At 37.8% G+C, this 23,490-nt stretch overlaps 1 protein-coding gene and 1 long non-coding RNA gene across 10 annotated transcripts in view; one reads left to right on the top strand and one right to left on the bottom strand.

Annotated features, from left to right (window-relative positions):
• The window catches only part of LOC143674264 (BEN domain-containing protein 5), a 1,810,590-nt gene that overhangs the window by 840,805 nt on the left and 946,295 nt on the right, over nt 1-23,490 (bottom strand). The gene's annotated exons all lie outside the window — the stretch shown is intronic.
• LOC143674268 (uncharacterized) overlaps nt 18,477-23,490 on the top strand; it is a 65,707-nt gene continuing 60,693 nt past the window's right edge. The window contains exon 1 of one of the 2 annotated variants that reach the window (XR_013170985.1): nt 18,477-18,622. This is a non-coding gene — a long non-coding RNA (uncharacterized LOC143674268). The remainder of the gene's footprint in view (nt 18,623-23,490) is intronic. The other variant, XR_013170984.1, reaches the window with a different exon arrangement.

Below are 23,490 nucleotides of genomic sequence, written 5' to 3'. Positions count from 1 at the left end.
CAGGGTAGGGGGGCAAGGGGCATACATGGGATGATAGTTCCCTTCTGAAAACAAAGCTCTTCTCCTCAGAATGCACATTCAGCTTCTACAAGGCTACAACCCACTCTACCTCCACTTGTGCCCAACTCATTTCCACCTTGACACCCTTGCACACTCTCTTTCCATGGATGTTCTCCTCCTGTCTCCTTGCTTCTCCATCCTCATCCTTAAGCACCCAGGTTCCTTAGAAAACCTTCCCCAAATATTCCTTCCTGTACTACTCTCCAACCCACACCCAATTAGGCTTGAACAACACTTGGCATCTGAGTTGCTTGATGCAAAATTTGTCATCTACTATGATTTTGGAGGAAGGGAAAATAATAGTGCATTCAGTCAGAGGAATGGATTCTCAATCCCATCTCTGCTGCTTCTTGGCTGTGGGGACTTGGGTAAGGCCCAAATATTCCACTGAGCCTCAGTTAAAACATCCATAAAATGAAAATGCTAATACCTACTACTCATAGTGGTGAGCATTTGCATAGGGTAAGTGAGATAATGCATTTAAAGCAGCACTCAAGATACATTTTCCAGGTTAAGTCTAGTGCTGTCTACTGAACTCATCCAAGTGTGTCTTACCTTCTTGGGAGCAGGGCTTATACTTTCTTCTTCATTCCTTGAATAAGAAAATGCTTAGCTGTGTTCTCTTATCTTCCTTCATATTCCCACATGTAAGACAAATCAGTCAGAAATTCTGGATGAATGAAGGCATTGGGTTAGTGCCATAATGAATTTGGTCTTGTTTATTTTGCATAATGAGATTTCTAAGGAGAGTTGAAAGGAGATTGCACAATGAGAAGTAACAGAAGACTGGAGTTGTGGCTTCCCCTAAGGGAATCCAGGAAAGCAAAACACAAAATATGGTAGGGACAACAGGTCCTAGGCAGTAGTAGTTGGTTCTTAATATCAAGTGGCATCCAAAGGCTAAGGCACAGGGCTACCTTCTCAGATAGCTATACTATGCAGGGATGAGACTAGGAGAATGGAACAAAGAACTCAGTAGATTAGACCAATTCCTAGGGCCTTCCTGGAATCATAACCTAAGTGGACCAGGGGAGATGACCAGGTAAAAAGTGACCACCCCGAAAATCAGATCCTGAAAGATAACAGGAAGAGACACTGTAGTACAGAGTTCCAGGCAGAATGAACCCTTTCTCTTCAATGTTCTCTTAGGACTGGTTCTACAGTAAAATTATAAATCATAAATCCTACCATGCACAGACTAAGATTTAGTTCATATGGTACCTTGTTCTTACTGCAGTGTGAGTGCTTGACATGCTGTCTTGAATTGAATCAATTTGTAATGGAAAGAACATAACCTGGAGCCAGGGAGACTTGCCCTACCACTCACTAACAATCTGCTCAGTCACTTAACCCCACTGAACATCAGTTTCCTCATCTGTTTAATTGAGCTAACAATATGCTTTGCCCTGTCTTACTTTAATTGTTATTGGAAGCTTGACATAAAATAGTGGATGTGAAAGCATTTTATAAACTTTGAAGCATTACAGTGATTATTTTTGTTCATTATTTATCATCTTTATAAAGAGGCTATAAAATCCTAGAGGATAGAAGCTGTTCTTTAATCATCATTTGATCTTTAGCTTCTATGGGCATAACAAAGGGGTTCATTAGTAGTTGGGCTGCCCTTATTTATACCAGGCACTGGGTGAAGCACTTACATGCCTCATATAATTTTATTTAATTCTCCTTAGGGCTTTGACTTTTTTTTTCCTCTAGACCTGAATGTACCCAAGAAATAATATAAACCAAGTAATATTTCTGGATTGAAATTCCATAGTTCTACTTTTCAAACTTCAGAGTTTAAATGATGTAGTTAGAATATAGAAGTGGTATGAGGGGCATAATTCTGTTAATGAGTGACAAAATGTCAGTGACCACCAAGGAAGCAGGAGGCACTGATTCTCTTCCTAAACATAATCTCCTTATCTATTTTACTATAAAACACTAAATGTTTGATCTCACAGATTACTTAAAAATTTAGAAATCCATATTTACCTAATATGGGTTTTAAGAGAGATTGTATTTTGCTTAGCATGTATATACGTAAAACTGACCTCTATTTGTCACTTCACACAAATAAGAGAATCAGAAAAGGTTTTCCTTCTAACTCTGTTCTAGTGTCTTTGATGTTGATTCCACTGACCTAGCCTTTCTCATCCCCACATTCCATCTCAGCATATTATCACAGTTACTGCAGTCAGTTGGTCTCTTCCCTGCCCACAAATACGTTATGTTCATACTGAGGATTTCTATAATTACCTCCTAACTGATCTGTCTGACTCTGTTCTACCTCTCACAATCCATCCTCCTTATAGTCACAAAAGTTTTATTTCTACTAGTCATAACTGATAATGCCTCTCTCCCCTTCCACAGCTCCCAATAATCTATGGAATAAACCCCAAATTGCTTAGTACTTTAAGCTTTCCCTTCCTCTTTCTAAACATCTCCCCATGCTCACAACACATACAAGCATATCTACATAAATGTGTCCAATGTTACACTTTTATTGAAACATTTGTGGTTTTCTGAACCTTCCTTGCTCTCTCTAACCTTTGGACTTTATATACACTGCTATAATATGCTATTCTTCCCCAAACTTAGCCCTTATACTTCTTCAAGAGTCAGATTAATCACTGTCATCCCCAAGGAGACTTCCATAACTTCTGATCCCCAAGGAGACTTCCATAACTTCTGGCTCTGGAGAATCCAACTTACCTTCCCCAAGGCTGAGTTTGTTCTCCTCAGTACTCTCAGAGTCTCTATCACCCCATCATAGCCCTTACCACTCCATGGTGTAGAACTTTAGTTTTGACAGGTCTTAGACCTGTACAAAATCCCAAAGTTGAAAATACAGACTCTCTATTTCATTGTATATGGAGAAACTGAGGCCCAGCAAAGGGAAGGACTCTTACAGAGATGGTAGCAGAGATGAAACTAGAACCCAAACTTTTTAGAAGTCCATACCAAAGAAAAGAAGGAAAGAAACTAACATGTACAAGGTACCAGGCACAGAACTGGGTCTTTCACACACACATTGACCCTCTGATATACTTCTCTCAACCATTTGGCTCTTGTAACTGTTCTATGGAAGAAGATTGAATCTCTGAGAGCCCATGGTCCCCAGGTGAGGCGAAACTGAGATTCCAGGCATGTCCCTCCCTCCAAGTACATTACGTAGTCTATCCCTCCCTCAATTCTCTCAAGACCATTTTAATTGCTGTACAAAGAACAATGCAGGAAAGAGGGAAAGACAGATTTCCACCAAATATAGTGTAGATAAGCAAAATGATTCTACACTTAGCCACTTAATGTGCGCCACTAAATGGAGAGCTGAGCAGAAATAAGGAAAAGTAGCATCAGCAGATGAAATCTGCATCTGCAGAAGAACTATCACCCTAGTTCACACAGACTTGTATGCAAATGTCATGATATACAAGTTGCTGAGAATCATGATGCTAATTAGGGCAAAGATATCTCTTCCTAGACGAAGTCAGGTGCCATTTCTCTGTCTTTTAAAAATGATTTTTGACCTTCTATGTTAGGTTTATGTAAAAGCTTACATTTAAATGTCAGTATTTTAATAAAATTACCTCACATTTGTACAGTGCAGAGGATAGGAACATGGTTTTTTGCAAAGTCAGACAGAACAGGCTCTGTAACTTTTGCCTTGCCACTAAATGTGTGACCTTAGTTTCCATAAGCCCCGGTTTCCTAATTTGAATGATGAGGACAATGATCATGCCCTTTAAAACTGGCATGAGATCTAAACATGATGTTGTGTGTAAAGCACCTAACACAGGGCACAGTATATGATGGATCTTTTCCATTTATCTTCTGCTAATTACAGTGTTCCTTAAAAATTTTTCATCTGTATTTGAGTTAAACAAGATAGATGCTGATCGCCATTGTACAGAGACTCGGCAACTCTATAGGACTTGTTTATAAGCACTCAACTAATAAATATGAGGCACAACTGGGGACTAAACCTAGGTTTTCCTAGTCAATCAATGTTGTAGTCTATTTTTTCACTCATCAGATAAATATCCACATACTAGGCTCCATTGTTACAGCAGTGAATCAGACAAACCAAACCCCTGTCCTCACAGGAAATTCCTCTTGAAGTTAAAGATTCTACAGTAAAAGCATAGGAAATAGCTGTAGAAAGCAGAGGTAACTTGTCACACACACTATAAGCAAGCTAGCTACATGCAAAGCACCACAGCTCTATGTCATTCTCTTAGCTACTAAAGAGCTGAAGTCTGGCTGAAGGTGATACCATTTGTCCAAAGTTAATGATGTAACAAAGGGCCAGTGAAACTACCCATGTCATTACAGAAATACAACAAACCCTTTTCCCTTCACTACCCTCAGGATAGGCTATGATATTACTTTAGAAATGTTTCAATGTGTCTATAGAGCTATTTAAGGATTCCCTTAGTTATACCAATCAACACTTCAAAACAAGAGAAACTTGGACATATGTTCTTCCTGATCATGCCTCACATTGAACTAAAACAGTCTTAACACATTAAAAACACAAAGGAAGCACTTGCTACTTCCCCCTCACACCTCCCTGCCTCATGACCCAGTTAGGGACTGACTTTACTTGGTTTATGCAATGCTCTGTTTGGTTCCCTGCCCTCACATCTCTTCCTTCCCTAAAACTGGGGCTCCTTGCAAGTATTTAAGGATCCCTCCTTCAGTAGTTCAGGAAAATCAGTCACAGCCAGTCTACATCTCAAATCCAGACAAAGCCCAGGTGGCCAATCTAATAAAAATGAGCTGTGGCCTCTCTAGTCCAATTTCTTGACATTTTCCCTGCATCATCATGAGCTTTCTCCATGTACTCCTGCCTTTACATGGGGCCTGAGACTCTCTCTCAGTTCCCAAGTCTTCCTTGGCTATCCCTGGGACTATAGTTCCACTCTGCTCCATACCCATGGCCTGTCATAATCTGGGTACAATTTACCCTTCCAGTCTTATGTCCTCTTTCCCCTTCATGAAAGTCTTTCTACTATTGATTCCCAGAGCCTGCCCATGCCAAAAAAAAAAAAAAAAAAAAGTATTTGTACTAACCAGTCAATGTTCTCCAATGCCCTCTGTACCCTTCTCCCTAATACAAACATATTTCTTCATTCATACATTATACTCTTTTCTACCTGGTATACTCTCACCCTACCTTGTTCTCAGACTTCTCATTCATTCATTATTCAAGGCTAACCTCAAATATACCTTTCCCAGATGCTCCAGCTATATCCTCATCACTGGGCAAATATGGTAAAACAAAACAAAACAAAACAATCCAGTGTGGTTGAGAGAGTATAAAGTTTTAGCAAAACTTGTTCTTAGTTCTGTGGCCCTTGGGAACTAATGAGACTTTCTAAGCCTCAGTTTCCTCATCCATAAAATAATGGTAATAATATCAACCTTACATTGGTTATCAAAACACAAAGCCTGGCACATTGACAGGGCTCAATAAATGACAGCTATTGTGACTGTAAGAGGGCATACACAAAAACACTTGTCAAAGCACTTTGAACACGATGGGTACCATAGATTTCAAAAGAGAGGAACATACATCTACCTTCAGAGTTGATGGAAGGCTTTTTTTAGGGCAAAACATTTGAGGGATTTTGGACAATAGATAGAATGTCAACATATGAAGACAACAGGAAATAGCATTCTGGGAAGAAATATTATCATTAGTAAAAGCATATAAATGGGAAAGTATAGAGTACTAATGGATGGCCAAATCACACAGGGTGATTGAAACAGAAGAGGAGAGAAGAACAGTCAATGCAAGAAATGATTTTGCTGGAGATTCAAACCATGTAACCTATATGTATAAATGATTGAAGTGAATCTTTATAAAAATGCTTAACATTACCAGAAAACTTGGAAAACATAACAAGGCTTCTCTGGCTTGGATCCATGAGAGGGTTTCAGTGAGAACAATTTGGCTTTTGCCAGCATTCATAAAAGGTGTGAATAAAACAGAACTTTTTAGTACAAAGTAAAAGCTCAAAGCACCCCCCCTTTTTTTTGTTAAGACATAGCAGCCTTTTTGGGGCTTTATTAGAAAATTCTCGTGCCAGCTGTCTCTTTTCTCTGACTCACATTCACACAATATGCCTTGCTCTTATTTCTCATCAACACTGCACTTGGATACTAATGAGTTTTGGGGAATAGAAAACCCAATGGATATTAAAATTGGAAAGAGGAGCTCGTTGAGTTAATTTCACTGAAGTGCAACAACACACTACAATGTTGTAAGAATGAATATTCAAATAGAAATTCAGTCATGGGAAAATTAATTAAGGAAAATGTTATTGCTAATATTGCTTTTTATATGTATACAGATGCAGGGACACACAATCGTTTATTGGCTCCAGTGTTGACAATAATAAAAGCTAAACATTTATGAAAGTCAAATGTTAAAGACCTCTTGCTGGGATGGTGTTTCTTTCTTTTTTTTTTTTTTTAGTTAAAAAAAATTAACCTATGATTCCAGTAAGCTGCTTCTAAATACAAATCTCACCATGTCATTCCTTTGCTTAAAATTGTTCAATGTATCCCAAACAACCTGATTTAAGTCAACATCCTCAAGGCATTCATTTATGTATGTAGTTTATGTATGCCTTATCCCATTTCACCATCTTGCATTCTCCCAAAAGTTTTGTGCTTATGTGTACCTCCCAGTCTTTGTGCATGCTATTCACTCTGTATGGAAAGTTCTTTAACCCCCTTCATCAACTCACTCTTGCAGATGCAACCCAGTGCTACCTCCTTTTTCCTTCACTAGAGAGAGGCACTCTCCAGTGTGTTCCCATAGTACAAACTGGGCTTACTGCTAGTTGACAGCAAATTCTGAACACCTACAGAATGCTGGAGACCATGCCAGGCATTTGCATATTTTATTATTATAGTATGTTTACTTGATTGTCCTCCACTTAACAGGACATTCACTATTTAATTAAACAATGCTATGTAACAGGCACAGTATTCAGCACTGGAGTTCAATGGTAAGCAAAAATACAGTCCCTGCCCTCAGACAGATTATAGTCTAATTATATAGATAATTACTACATGCCCTTTTGGGGCAAGGAATTAATCTTTATAGTCCCTAGCACCCGAATATTGTTGGATGAATGAATGATTAGGTAGATGTTTACAGTGTTTTATAAACTGGAACTTGAGTGAGATAGCACACAGATTACAGGGAGCATAAAAATAAAAAAGAAATTTGGTGTATCAGTGAGAAAAATGAATTTGGAATCAAAGTACTAATATTTGAAACCCAGTCCCTGGACTTACTGAAAGTGTGACTTTGAGCAAGCCTCTTAACCTCTCTGAGCTTCAATCTTTTAATTTATAAAATACTAATGACTGTTGGTTTAGAAAGAACTCAAAATTTTCACTTATGTCTTCATACGCAAGGAGGAGAATCACAATGAGGAGATAACATTCTAGAGGACATAATTTTTAGAGTTAACTCTAAACAATTGGTGGTTGTTTTCTGGAATATTATGTTGAAAAGGATTCTGAGATTGAATTCAGATTCAGCAAGAAGAACTACGATCAATTATCAATGTCTGTCATGAGGATAGAAGGAGAGTAACTATGCATATAGCCAAGTATTTGCTACTTTGTATAGAATGGGTAGCCATTGAAAGCTCCTAAGTAGATGAGTGGCATAAATCTGAGCGCAGTAGAGGCAACTAAGGCTCCTGGTCCAAGGTCATTGAGTTATTATAGGGTAAAACCATATTCTGTTCACTATACCACACAACTTTTCTTATTCCCAAAACAAGACACTCCTGTTATGACAATGCTTTCTTTCTATTTCCCTCCAAATATTGATTATATTAGCTGTGGCGTATGGCATGTACAAACCCAATTTGGTTTAAGAGAGACAGACAGTTAGCATGCATTTGATTCTTCACAGAATTATACAAAAATGGAGGAGAGGAGTGGTCAGAGACCAAAGAGGGCTCAGAAGGTGAATTGCTCTGGAACAATCTTGCTAAGACTCAGCATGCCCATGAGTCTTAAGTTGCACACAGAGCATCTCAGCAGAAAGCAGCTATAAAAGGCCTGTGAAAGGCTGCCTATTGAAATGTAGGTCTCAAAAAATATTCCAGAGTTCCCTTGTCTCTTCAGGGCCTAGCTACAGCTCTGAGCTTTGTTCCTGGGCCCACAGACAAGCCCTTTATTCTATAGTCTAAACAGGAAAATTATGGTTCCCTAAAGGGAAAACATTAGGGTCTGAGCTTGACTTTTTATCAATCACATTAATTTGGAAATAAGCTATTGGTTTGACTTTGCATTCATCAGAGTCAAGGGTGGGTTGTGTTCTTTTGATCCCTTTTGTCCTTAATTAGCAGCCATTGAATACCCATATTAATTAAAGGGGCTGAGAGAGATTTTGCCTCACCCTTCACCATGGTAGATAATTGAAAGTCCCATTAATAAAATAGCTGCATTCACAATTTGTATAAACCTATCATGAAACAAGAAACATGATTATAGGATAGCTTCCCTTCCTCTACCAGCTTCCCTTCACTGTCCTTGTCTATTTCAGTAAATGTCTTAAAATTATACAGGGAAGGACAAACTAGCAGAGGTTGCATGTCCTGACTTTGGATCTGATTATTCAGGGCATGTAATTTACAGAACAAATCAGACAATAGTATTTTTGGAAAGAGAGGAAGAGACACAAACTAGAAATGTGATATGGACTTGCAGGCCTGGTACTCTGGCTTCTTTTGGATTTCAATTTAAAGGGAAACAAAAATTTTTCTTTCTAATTGTACTGGAAAAATTCATCAAGAGTTTCACATTGTACACTCTGACATTTTTGGCTCAACTCAATTGAGCAAGTATTGTTATATATATATACACATTGTGTGCTGGGCACAATGCATGAGAAATATGGATGCCCGCTCTTAAAGAGTTCGCTATCTAGGGGGAGAGAAGTTCCCTTAAACAGCCAATTCAGATACAAAGAGGTTCTTGTATATTACGAGAAGGAAGATGTCTCAACTTACAAAAGATTCTCTAAATCACTGTTCAGCACTTCGCAGAAGATTAGAGTAGGGGTTTCTTTTTGATCCTCCCACCATACCTGTACTTCTGTAATTCTATCACTTCTCACAAGATGCTTGCTTCTTCCATTTTCTCTATTAGAAGGAAAGTTTTATTAAGACAACAACTAAATTTGTCCTACTATAGCATTCTTAGTTCAAGTATACCATGAACATTGAATAAATGTCTTTTGAGTAAATGAATGAAAGGTCATTTGAATTTTAGCCAGCCATCCTAATAAAAATAGAAACTTTACTCTGACAGAAATAAAGCATTAGATTCTTACAATAACTCCACCCTATTTAAGGAAAAAAGAAATGGAAATGCAAAAATGGTAAGTTCTGGAGGTAACAGCACTGCACAGAGTGCCTGGCCCTAAAGCTATTACTCTTTCCACTATAATATGACTCTATCCTGTTCCCCCTAAAGCCCAACTCTACTCAAGAGTTTACCTGGTTTCCAGCCACAACAGATCCTCCTACTCCACGCTCATGGGGTTCATATTTCACAATCTGATGTATGATTCTATTCTGTCCATGTTGGATTTGAATTCCCAAAATCTCTCTCTCCACTTGCTGTTTGAATATAGCTTTCTGCTTTTGCCCTGTACTACTCAGCTTTCTTTAGCACATACTGGACCCATGGTAGCCCTCATGAGTACTCAATATGAAATTTCTCATGCATTCTGAGTCAGTTACTTCTCAGGACATTAAGTCTTAAACCTCTTTGCCTCCTCCACAGGGTATAGTACACAGCAATCATAAATGATTCACTGAACTGCTATCTCCACCCCCCCACAACTGATCATTGAAACAAAATGCTTGTTTGCATATATTGGAAGGAACTTCCAGGGAAAATGGCAGTGTAGTGAGCTTGGAACTCACTCCTTTCTCCAAAACAGCTAGTAGAGAGGCAGGAACACCTAAAATAACTGTATGGGGTTCTGCAGGCCAGAAAACACTGCACAGCATCCAGGGAAGAGTGGCAGGAATAAGCTGATAAACAGCAGTGAAGAACCATGAACAGACCACTCCATGTGGTGGCTGCTGGTGCCCATCACCCACTCTCAATGCAGGTTGCCATGGAATCCAGTCCCTACCTAACTGCTGTGGCAGAAAGGGACATAAAAATCTTCTTCCCCAAGAAGAGGAGCAGGGTAACATGGCCAATCACTGATCATGGCTTTTGATTAGTGAATTTGGATTGCTGGCTGACAGTTCAGAGTTACTATTTCAACCCATTGTCAGGGTGGAGGCAGTGAGGTTTAAAGACACAGTGCCTCCTTAGATCTGTAGAGAACAGTTTGTGGAAGGTTGCCACCTGCTGGACAGGCCAGGAAAGCACAGCTTTGGGGAGCTATCAAAAGACTTTAGGTATCTTTCCTAATGCTTTTCCCAAGGCAGTTTGAAGCCAGTCTGAGTCCCCATTGTGGGTCCCTGCCCCTCTTTTGACTGGGAAATACTGACTGGGAAAAGTCTCCTTTGGGGAATTTGCCCTTCAAACAAAAGCAGCTAGAGAAAATAAAGGAAGTGTAAAAAAACCACACAGGCAAAACAAAACCAAACATAAGAGATCAAGATTCCCTGAGAAGGAAAAGATGAAAGGAAGCTTTCTCCTCGAGGTGAAGCAATTGCCCAAATAGTGTAATCTTAAAAATTGTATTGCATATCCAGTACAAGAATCAAATGAAGAAGGCCTGGAAAAGATGTGATAAGGTAAACACAGACTATTCTAAAGGTCTATAATACTGAGCCAAGTATCAAAGCAGAGCCTTTACACAAAGCCAATAAACAATAAAACCCTAAGGAAGAGAAAGAAACTAATATTCAAAGTAAATTCATCAATATAATCATATACCTAGAAATTAGCAAAAAATTACAAGCCATACCAAGAAATAAGAAGATATGTCCTAGTCAAAGTAGAATTTTTTTTAAACATATGATCATTCCATTCTACATACATAATCAATAATTCACAATATCATCACATAGTTGTATATTTATCATCATGATAATTTCTTAGACTATCTATATCAATTCAGAAAAAGAAATAAAAAGACAACAGAAAAAAGTTCATCCCTACCCCTTACCCCTTCCTTTCATTGATCACTAGCATTTCAATCTACTAAATTTATTTTAACATTTATTCCCCCTATTATTTATTTATTTATTTATTTATTTATTTTTTTTTTTTAAAGGAAAGACAGAGAGAAGGAAGGAAGGATAGAAGGAAGGAAGGAAGGAAGAAAGGGAAACATCTCCAAACATTTTCTTGCTTTATTGTATTTTGTTTTTCCGTTTTTGTTACATGGGCTGGGGCCGGGAATCGAACCGAGGTCCTCCGGCATAGCAGGCAAGCACTTTGCCCGCTGAGCCACCGCGGCCCGCCCTGTTCCCCCTATTATTTATTTTTAATCCATATGTTTTACTCATCTATTAAAAAGGTAAATAAAGCAAGAATCAGACACAAGGTTTTCACAATCACACAGTCTCGCATTGTGAAAGCTGTATCATTATACAATCATCTTCAAGAAACATGGCTACTGGAACACAGCTCTACATCTTAGGCAGTTTCCTCCAGCCTCTCCACTATACCTTAACTAAAAAGGTGATATCTATTTAATGGGTAAGAATAACTTTCAGGATAACCTCAAAACTCTCTTTGGAATCTCTCAGCCATTGACAATTTATTTTGTCTCATCTTGCTCTTCCCCCTTTTGGTCAAGAAGTTTTTCTGAATCCCTTGATGCTGAGTCCTAGTTCATTCTAGTATTTCTGTCCCATGTTGCCAGTAAAGTCCACACCCCTGGGAGTCATGTTCCACATAGAGGGGCAAGGGCAGTGAGTTTGCAAAGCAGAAATTTTAAACTTTGGAAGAGACATAGAATTTGGAACAACTAAGTAAAAATGTTCAAACAATTCTAAAATAATTCAAGGAGATGAAGGAAAATATTGATAAAGATTTAAAGGATATTAAGAAGACATTGTGTGACCATAAAGAATAATCAGAAGGAATGGAAAGAAACATAACATAAATTATGGGCATGAAAGGCACAAGAGAAGAGATTAATAATACACTAGAGGCATACAACAGCAGATTTAAAGAGATAGAAAAAAGAATCAGTGAACTAGAAGACAGAACGATCAAAATTATGCAGACAGAAGAACAGATAAAGAAAAGAATGGAAAAATATTGAGCTGGGTCTCAGGGATTTGAAAAACAACATGAAGTGCACAAATATGTTTCATGAGTTTCCCATAAAAAAAGGAAAAGGAAAAAAGAAAAGGAAAAGAGAAGAGAAAAGGGGCAGAAAAAATATTTGAGGAAATAATGGCTGAAAATTTCCCAACTTTAATGAAAGACTTAATATACATTTCCAAGCAATGCAAAGCATCCAAAACAGAATAAAGAATAATGGACCTACTATGGCAGACAGACTAATAAGAATGTCAAATATCAAATAAAGAGAAGCCTGAAAGCATCAAGAAAAAGCAATTAGTCATATACGAGGGAACCACAATAAGATTATATGCCAATTTCTCATTAGAAACCAAGGAGTTGAGAAGACTGTGATATGATATATTTAAGTAATGGACAGAGAAAAACTGCTAGTCAAGAATTCTTTATCCAGCACAATAATCCTTCAAAATAGGGAGAGTATGAAATATTGACAGATAAACAGAAACTGAGAGAGTTCATCAACAAGAGACCTGCTCTACAAGAAAAACTAAAGGGAGTTGTGTAGACTGAAAGGCGAAAACAGGAGAGAAAGGCTTGCAGCAGAGTGTAGAAATGAAGATTATCAGTAAGGGTAACTAAAAGGATTAAAAGAAAGATAAAAAGATATGATATATAAAAGCCAAAGATTAAATTATGGAAATAACTACTGCCTTTACAGTAATAACACTGAATCTAATGGATAAAGCTCCCCAATCAAAAGACACAACTTGGCAGTATGAATAAAAAAGTATGATCCAAATATATTCTGTTTACAAGAGACTCACCTTAGTCATACAAATCTGAAAGGTTGGAAAAAGATATTCTATGTAAACAGTAACCAAAAGAGTGGAGGTAGCTATATTAACATTGGGAAAAATTGAGTTTAAAAGCAAAACTGTTATAAGAGACAAAAGACAGTATACATTTTAAAAGGAGGCAATCTACCAAGAAAAAATAACAATTACAAATATTAATACACTTAACCAGGGTGCCCCAAATGCATGCAGTAAATACTGGCAAAACTGAAGGGAGAAATAGATGTTTCTACAATAATAGTTGGAGATTTAAATATACCGCTCTCATCAATAAACAGAACAATCAAACAGAGGATCAATAAGGAAACAGAGTATTTGAAGATATGATAAATGAACTAGACCTAACAGACATATATGCAACATTTTAGCCCAAAACAGCAGGATATGCATTCTTCTCAAGTGCTAATGGATCATTCTCCAGGATCAACCACATGCTGAGTAACAAAATAGGTTTCAATAAATTTTAAAAGATTGAAATTATGCAAAGTATTTTCTCTGATCATAATGGAATGAAGCTGGAAATAACAGGGAGATAACTGGAAAATTCAAAAATATGTGGAGGTGAACCAACAGGCACTTAAACAATCACTAGGTCAAAGGAGAAATTTCAGGAGAAATCAGTAAATATCTTGAGACACAAATGAAAATAAGAATACAGTACAAAGTCAAAGAAGTGCTGAAAGGGAAACTTATAACTCTAAATGCCTGTATTAAAAGGGAAGAATAGTTAAAAGCAAAGGCCAAAGGCACACCTCAAGGAACTAGAAAAAGAATAGCAAAACGAACTGAAGGCAAGTAGAAGGAAAGAAATAACAAAGACTAGAGCAGGAATAAATGAAATTGAGAATGAAAGAATGATAGAGAGAATTAACAAAACCAGAAGTTGGTTCTGTGAAAAGATTGATAAAACTGACAAACAGTTAGATGAACAAATAAAAAAAGAAGGTGGATACAATTACATAAAATAAGAAATGAGGAGACATTACCATTGAACCCACTGAAATAAAAAGGATCATCATAAGAGGATACCATGAACAACTGTATGCCAACAGATTAGACAACCTAGATGAAATGGGCAAACTACTGGAATCACGCAAACAATCTACACTGACTCTAGAAGAAATAGAAGAGTTCACAAACCAACCACAAGTAAAAAGATTGAATCAGTCACCAAGAAACTCTCATCAAAGGGAAGGTCAGGACCAGATGGCTTCACAAGTGAATACTAGCAATCATTCCAAGAAGAATTAACACCAATCCGGCTCTAAACCTTGAAAAAATAAATGAAGAGAAGGGAAAGCTACTCTATGAAATCAACATTACCCTAAAACTAAATCCAGTTAAAGATACTATAAGAAAGGAAAATTAGAGACCAATTTCTGTAGTGAGTGTACATGCAAAAATCCTTAATAAAATGCTTGCAAGTCAAATCAAATACCACATTAAAAGAGTTATACATCATAGTTAAGTGGATTTTATCCCAGGTAGGCAATAGTGGTTCAACACAAGAAAATCAATTAAGGTAATGCATTAACATAACATTAGCATTACATTAACAAATAGAAGAGGAAAAACACATGATCATCTCAATTGAAGCAGAAAAGGCATTTGACAGAATCCAGCATCATTTCTGGATAAAAACAGTTCAAAAGATAAAAATAGAAGGGAGATTCCTCAATGTGATAAAGGGCATATATGAAATACAAACAGCTAATGTCATTCTCAAGGGTGAGACTGAAAGCTTTCCCTCTAAGATCAGGAAAAAGCCAAGGATGCCTACTGTCACCACTATTGCTCAATATTGTGGTAGAAGTTCTAACTAGAGCAGTTAGGAAAGAAAAAGAAATACAAGGCATCCAAATTGGAAAGGAATAAGTAAAATTTCATTATTTTCAGATGGTATGATCCAATATATAGAAAGTCTGGAAAAAAAATTACAAGAAAGCTACTAATGTTAATAAATGAGTTCGGCAAAATGGTAGAGAACAAATCAACATGAAAAAATCAATAGGATTTCTCTATACTAGTAATGAGAAACTTTGGATGAAATGAAGAAAAAAGTTCCATTTATAATAGCAACTAAAAGAATCAAATATCTATGAATAAATTTAAGCAAGGATGTAAAAGACTTGTACACAGAAAACTATAAAACATTGTCTAGAGGAATCAAAGAAGACCTAAATAAATGGAAGGACATTTTATGCTCATGGGTTGGAATATTAAATATTGTTCAGATGTCAATTCTACCTATTTTGGTTTGCTAAAGCTGCCAGAATGCAATATACCAGATATGTGTTGGGTTTTTCAATGGGGGCTTATTAGGTTACAGATTTACAGTTCTAAGGCCATGAAAATGTCCATATGAAGGCATCAAGAGGAAGATATCTTCTCTCAGGAAAGGCTGCTAGCATCCAAGTTTCCTCTGTCACATGAGAAGTGTCAAGTCTGCTGATCCTTCTCTCTAAAAATGTCTCTCTGGACATTTTTCTTCTCTCTTCATTTCTCTAGGTCCTTCCTTGTTTCTCCCAGGGTATTTCTGTCTCTCTTAGCTTCTCTCAGCTCTTTGAGTTTCATCCGACTTTTATCCTCTGACACAGAACACACATCCCCATGGAAACAACCTAATCAAACTGCCCCACCCAGCAATTGGTCTGCCTCCACAGGGATGGATTAGGACAGCATGGCATTTTATGGGGTACCTAACAGCTTCAAACCAGCATATTCCACCTCTGGGCTCCAAAAGGACATGTTCTTTCCACATACAAAATTGTATCACAATATCACAAAAGCCCTAAATCATTTCAGAAACAATATTAAGTTCAAGGTCTTATCAAAATCAGTTACAGGCATGGCTTGTCATGAGGCAAAATTTTTCACTGGCTGTGGACCTGTGAAACTCAGAACAAGTTATCTTCTTCCAAAATCCAAAGGAGGAACAGTCATAGGAAAACATTTCCATTGCTATGGGGAGAAATTGGAAAGAAAACAGGGGTCAAAGGTTCCAAACAGTTCTGAAAAGTTCAGGGCACACTCCATTATATTTCAAAGTCTAAGAATCATCTACTGAAAGATATTTTATCCTGAAGTCTTGAGAAAGCATCATTCCCACCCTCTCCAAGGGTTTATGCAATGCCCCTGTTCTCTCCAAGCACTGGGGTGAGGGTTTGCTTTGGGGAGACCACCATGTTTTTGGCTCCTGTTCTAGTTTGCTAGCTGCCAGAATGCAATATACCAGAAACAGAACAGCTTTTAAAAGGGGGAATTTAATAAGCTGCTAGTTTACAGTTCTGAGGCCAAGAAAATGTCCCAATTACAACAAGTCTATAGAAATGTCCAATCAAAGGCATTCAGGGAAAGATATCTTGGTTCAAGAAGGTCGATGAAGTTCAGGGTTTCTCTCTCAAGTGAGATGAAGTTCAGTCACAGTTTCTCTCTTGGGTGGAAGGGCACATGGCGAGCAAGGCGTCATCTGCTAGCTTTTTCTCCAGGCTTCCTGTTTCATGAAGCTCCCCAGGAGGCATTTTCCTTCTTCATCTCCAAAGGTCGCTGGCTTGTGGGCTCTCTGCTTCTCATGGCTATGTCATTCTTCTCTGGCTATCTCTGAATCTCTTTCATTCTCCAAAATGTTTCCTCTTTTATAGGACTCCAGAAACTTATCAAGACCCACCCAAATGGGAGGAGACATGTTGTCCCTAATCAGTTTAACAACCACTCTTGATTAAATCACATCTCCAGGGAGATGATCTGATTATAATTTCAAAGATACAGTATTGAATAGGGATTATTCTACATTTATGAAGTGGGATTTAGTTTAAAACATGGCTTTTCTAGGGGATATACATTCTTTCAAACCAGCACAGCTCTACTCTCTTCAAGCATCAAGGCAGCACCCAAACTCGCTGCCATCTCCAGAGCACCCTCTCAACCCCCTTAGAACTGTGAGGTGGTGGCCAAGCTCTCCACAATCCCTAGAGAATGTGCTCCAGAAGCAGCATTCTTCCTGAACAACAGGATGGATGGCCTACCCTCTGCAAACTGCAGACCAAGCTCACCCTTTCCATGTGCATGAGGTTTATTGGTGTCATACTTTAGCTTCCGTGGTTCTGCCTTTTAAGTCATTTTTCCTTCATTATGTTCCTTTTCTGTCCCTGTTAGTCCTGACTGGCAATGGTTCTATTCCTACAGATTTCACACACAAAAAAAAAAACTTGTCAGCTTGCAAGTATGCAGCATACAGTGATCCCAACTATCAGATAATAGGTCTTCCCACAAATCCTTTCTGGATAACTGCATTTCCAATCCTGACTCCCATTTACATGACTGACTGGCTCTTCCATGTTTGGTTAAATCCTCACATGGAGCCCTATCCTCTGGAGTCTCATTTTCTGGAAGCCAAGAATTTTCCAGATCATCAATTTCTGGTTTCTCTGTACCCAAGAATTCAGTTCTCAGGCTACCCCTTTCCTCTCACATTTCACTACAATCCACAAGGAGAAGCCAGTCTGCATTTTCCCTATTTAGTTCAGGAATTTTCTCAACTAGATTTCTGAGCTTGTCACTTTCAAATTCTGCCTCCCATCCAGTACTAGTATTCGATTTTGTCAAATTCTCTGCCACTTTAAAATAAGGATTGCATTTCCTCCAGTTGACACTGACACATTCATCATATTTTAATCTAAAGTCTCATTGGGAGAATCTTTAGCAACCATACTTCTACCAACAGTGTCTTCAAAGCAATCTAGGTCTTCTCTATCAAGCATCTCACAATTCTTCCAGAATCTCCCCCTTATCCATTTATAAAACCATTCCAGCATTTCTGGTGTTTGTAATCACAGCACCCCACTTCTCTGGTACCATTATCCATTTTGATTTGCTAAAACTGCCAGAATGCAATATACCAGAAATGGGTTGGCTTTTTCAATGTGGGTTTATTATGTTACAATTTTACAGTTCTAAGGCCAATTAAGTGTCCAAATGAAGGCATCAAGAGGAAGATACCTTCTCTTAGGAAAGACTGCTGGCATCTGGGGTTCTTTTGTCACATAGGATGGCACATGGTGACCTCTGCTGTTCTTTCTCTCCAAAAGTGCCTCTGTGGACATTTTCTTCTCTCTTAGCTTCTCTGGATCCTACTTTGTTTTTCCTAGGCTTTTTTTGTCTTTCTTAGTTTCTCTCACCTCTCTGAGTTTCATCTATCTTTTATCCTCTCATAGAGGACCTCAGGGATTAAGACCCACCTTGAAAAGGCTGGTCACATTTCCATGGAAACAACCTAATTAAAAGGTCCTACCCAACAATAGGTCTGCCCCCACCAGGATGGATTAAGAGAACATGGCCTTTTATTGAGTGCATAACAGCTTCAAACGGGCCCACTACCAAAATTGACTTGCAGATTCAATACAAATTCCAAAGTTCCAACAACCTTCAATGAAGAAATGGAGAAAGTAAATTTGATATTATTTGGAAGGGTAAGGGGCCCTTAATAGCCAACAACATCTTGAAGAAAGAAAAATGAAGTTGTAGGACTCACACTTCTAACTTTAAATCATACCATAAAGCTACAGTGGTCAAAACAGCATGGCGCTGGTATAATGATAGCTATATAGACCAGTGGAATTAAGAGTTCAGAAATAGATGTTCACATCTATAGGCAATTGACTTGTGTGTGTGTGTGTGTGTGTGTGTGGGCAGGCACCAGGAATCGAGCCTGGGTCTTGGGCATGGCAGGTGAGAATTCTGCCATTGAGCCACCATCACACCACCCAAAAAGTCATGTTTTGTTTTGGCAGGAATCAAATCTGGATCACCGGAATGGCAGAGCCACCATGACATCGGTAGAATATATTTGGAAATCATATATCCAGTAATAGTTTAATATCCTGAATATATAAAGAAATCCTACAACTCAACAATAAAAGGACAACCCAATTGTTTTGAAATTGGCAAAAGACTTGAATAGACATTTCTCTAAAGAGGAAATGCAAATGTCTAAAAGCACACAAGAAGATGCTCAACATCAGTAGCTATTAGGAAAATGCAAATCAAAACTATAATGAGCTATCTTTTACACCTACTAAAATAGCCACTATTAAAAGAAGCAGAGGGAGCGCAAGTGTAGTTCAGTGGTACAATTCTGGTCTGCCAGGTGGGAGACGGGGTTCAATTCCTGATCCTTTCACGTCCCAGAAACAAAGAAACAAAAAACAAGCAAACACACAAAAATTCAACAGGTGGGGCTGTAATAACGTGATACTCAAATGGAAAAATAATGAAATGTGACCCGCACCACATAGAATACAATACAAAACAAACAAACAAACAAAAAACCAGAAAGCTAAAAGTGTTGGAGAATGAGGAACCCTCATTCACTGCTAGTGGGAATGTTAAATGGTGTAGCCACTGTGGAAAATAGTTTAGCAGTTCCTCAGGAAGCTAAGTATAGAATTGTCATATGATCCAGCAATCCCACTACTAGGTATATACCCAGAAGAACTGAAAGTAGGGACACGAACAAACATTTTTACACCAATGTTCATCCTAGCATTATTCACAATTTCCAAAAGATGGAAGCAACTCAAGTGTCCATCAACTGATGAATGGATAAGCAACATGTGGTATGTACATAAGACAGAATATTAGTCAGCAGTGATGCATCTGACAATATGTATAAACCTGGAGGACATTATGTTGAGTTAAATAAGCCAGACAAAAGGACAAATATTGTATGGTCTCACTAATTTTAAATAAGTATAATAAGCAAACTCATAAAATTAGAATCTAGGATATAGGTTGCCAGGAGATAGGATGGGAGTAGAGAATGGGAAGCTGATGCTTAATTTGTATAAAATTTCTATTTAGGTTGACTGCAAATGTTGGAAATGGACAGAGTTCATGGTAGCACATTACTGTAATTTAACAGCACTGAATTACGTGTGTGAATGTTGATGAAAGAGGCAGGTTTAGGTTGTATATGTTACTAGCTGGAAAGCTAGAGGATAAAACTTGGGACTGTTTTTATGAATAGTACTGATATAAGGATGTTCTTTCATGAACTATGACAAATATACGTCACTATTATAAGTGTTAATAATAGTGTGGTATTTGTGAGGATAGACACCTAATGTATATAATGGATGATAGATCTAGTTTAATAATCTTTCAATTGTAACAAAAGTAACTACTGTTAAAAAATAGTATAATTATTTAAAAGTGCTAGCATGAATAGTAACAAATGGTCCACACCAATGCAAGGTGGTGATGGTGGGGTGGTATGCACGATTTTTTGTAAACTCATTTCTCTAATAAGAAAAAAAAAATGCTTGTTAGGCAGGCCACACTGGCTCAGAAGGCAGAGTTCTCACCTGCCATGCCATAGACCCAGGTTTGATTCCCAGTGCCTGCCCAGGCAAAAAAAAAAAAAAAAAAGCTTGTTAAAACAGAGCCTGTATATACCCACTTTTATGGACACCTCCCAAATAGTAGACTGGCTTCAGGATAAAACATTCTCTGAGCTACTATCTGATCATGCCACTTGCCTACTTTTTCACACACGGTTCTTTCTAGCTTTGTTTTCTCCTCTCTATACAAGAAAACACTCCTTGCCTAACTTTGAGACCCTAACTGATCTTATGGTCATAATATTCTCCCGGTTACAATAGTCCCTCCCCTCCTATTGCAATAGTCCCTTTCTCTGACAGACTATAACTCTCTTGAGTAAAGTCTGTTCTTACTAAGTCCAGATTTGTTTTTTATTTGACATCACCATTCATTTGCTTTTTAACATCAAGCAGTCGGGCTTCTGCCACTGAAATTGCTCCACTGACTTCTGATGGCCCAATTCAAATATTCTTCTCTCTCCTTGTTTTATTTGATTTCTCTGAAGCATTCCAAATGATTAACCAATCTCCTTTTTAGAACACTTTCTTCAAATGTCAGTTGGTAAGGGCTGTGTGAGAACAGGACTGTGGTGGAGGTGGGGAGAAATGAGGAGAGGGATAAGTTCATTATCTCAATTGTGATACTGAGATGATGTTTCCATGGGTGTACTCTTATGTTCAAATTTATCAAACTTCATTCTTTAAATTATACAATCTTTTGCATTTCAATTATTCCTCAATAAAAATAAATTTTTAAAGTTTTTTTTAAATTCAGTTGAGAAAGTAGCCTCCCTTGGTTTTCTTTCTAGTTATCATACCAATTCTCCTAAGATTCCTGGTCTAAACCAGAGGATAAATCTAGCTCTAGACCTTCAACCTTGTCTGCTTGCATTTTCCTATTAAGAATAGGCATGTTCACCTTTTTTTATTGTATAGTATAACATATATACAAAGCAAAGAAATAAAAAAGTAATAGTTTTCAAAATATTCTTCAACAAGTAGTTACAGGACAGACCCCAGAGTTTGTCATGGGCTACTATATGATCCTCTTATTTTTTTCCTTCTAGCTGCCACAGAATATAGGAGAGTAGAGAACTTAAATATTTTATCATCACAATCAACTTTTCTTCCTTCTTTTTTCTTTAAAATAACATATATACAAAGAGCTATAAATTCCAAAGCACAGCACCACAATTAGTTGTAGAACATATTTCAGAGTTTGACATGGGTTACAATTGTACAATTTAGGTTTTTACTTCTAGCTGATCTAAAATATTGGAGACTAAAAGACATATCAATTTAGTGATTCAGCATTCATATTCATTTGTTAAATCCTATCTTCTCTGTATAGCTCCACCATCATCTTTGATCTTTCCATACCTCTCTTTAGGGGTGTTTGGGCTATGGCAATTCTAAATTTTTGATATTGGAAGGGTCTGTCACTAATATGGGATAGGGAGATGGAACTATCTGATGTTCTGAAGAGGCTGGGCTAGGTTTCAGGACTTATCTGGACCAGGGACCCATCTGGAGGTTGCAGGTTTCTAGCAAGTTACTCTAATGCATGGAATTACAGAATCTTCTATATTGCTCTAGGTGTTCTTTAGGATTGACTGGAATGGTCCTGGTTGGGTGTTGACAGGTTATGATAGGTAGAAAGGTCTAATTGAAGCTCATGTAAGTGCAACCTCCAGAGTAACCTCTTGGCTCTATTTTAACTCTCTCTGCCACTGATACTTTATTAATTATACTTCTTTTCCCCCATTTGGTCAGGATGGAATTGTTGATCCCACAGTGCCATGTCTAGATTCATCCCTGGGAGTTATCTCCCATGTTGCCAAGGAGACTCTCACCCCTAGATGTCATGTCCCATGTAGGGGGTGGGGGCAATGATTTCACTTGCAGAGTTGGGCTTAGAGAGAGGTTCACATGTATTTGATGTGACAGCCAGGTTACTAGAGATGAACTGCAACTTGAAGAGGTGTGTTTGATTGTATATATTTGTAAAGTTAACTTGGATTTTATGCACATGGAAGAAAGTTGCTTAGTCACTGTCAACATCATTAGGATCATTTTTACCTTCCGCCTTCGTGTCCTTATCCTTCTTTTCTTTACCACTGTTATTATTGTTGCTAATATTTATTAAGCACTTACTGTATGCTAGAACTTGTGCTAAATACTTGATATCTCATTTAATCTTCAGAACTACTGAAGGTACTATACACATTTTAGAGATGAGGAGACTGATGCCCAGAGAACTTAGGCCACTTATAAAATGTTAGAAGTAAAAGAATTCAGCGGCAAACCCTTAGTTGTCTAACTTCAAAGCTCAAGCTTTTAGTTTCAAAGCTATATTAGCAGAGGCAAGACTACTTTTGTTTTTCTACTTTTCCCTTCCAATAAAAAAATCTGAAGATCACAAACTAAGAGGGTCTCTGAAAGTAGAAGAACAATAAGTATCTTTCCAACTAGTTGAAAGTCTAGGGATTCATGAAAGAGGCATTAGAAAGCAGTTTTTTGGCTTTCCTCAATATTGCATTAATCTCTTGTACTGCATCTGCACACATGCTTCTAGTGACAAGAAGCTCATACCACGTGTTGAGAGAGCCTCATACATTGCTGGACAGTTCCAATTTTGGTCTCAACAGAACATCAAAACCTGCTTTCCATATTCTACACATTAGTCTCTTGTTCCCTCCTCTTGAAATACCCAAAACATACTTAGTCTCCTGGCACCATGACAGGCTTTTAGAATATTTAATACTTTCCCTTGATTTTTTTTCTGCGGACTAAATAGTCCAGTTCTCCTTGGTTGTTTAACATTTAACTCACAATGACTGTTTCTTTTCAGGGGCCAACACTACCCTAGAGAATCCCACATCCACTATTCTAATCAGACAATTACTGTTTGCCTTGTTCTTGCTCCCCTCCCTGTT

The sequence above is a fragment of the Tamandua tetradactyla genome, chromosome 2 (genome assembly GCF_023851605.1).
Source record: "Tamandua tetradactyla isolate mTamTet1 chromosome 2, mTamTet1.pri, whole genome shotgun sequence".
In the NCBI taxonomy this organism is placed as follows: Eukaryota; Metazoa; Chordata; class Mammalia; order Pilosa; family Myrmecophagidae; genus Tamandua; species Tamandua tetradactyla.
The sequence above is the reverse complement of the archived record's forward strand: the minus strand, read 5'-3'. Positions and strand labels throughout refer to the sequence as shown.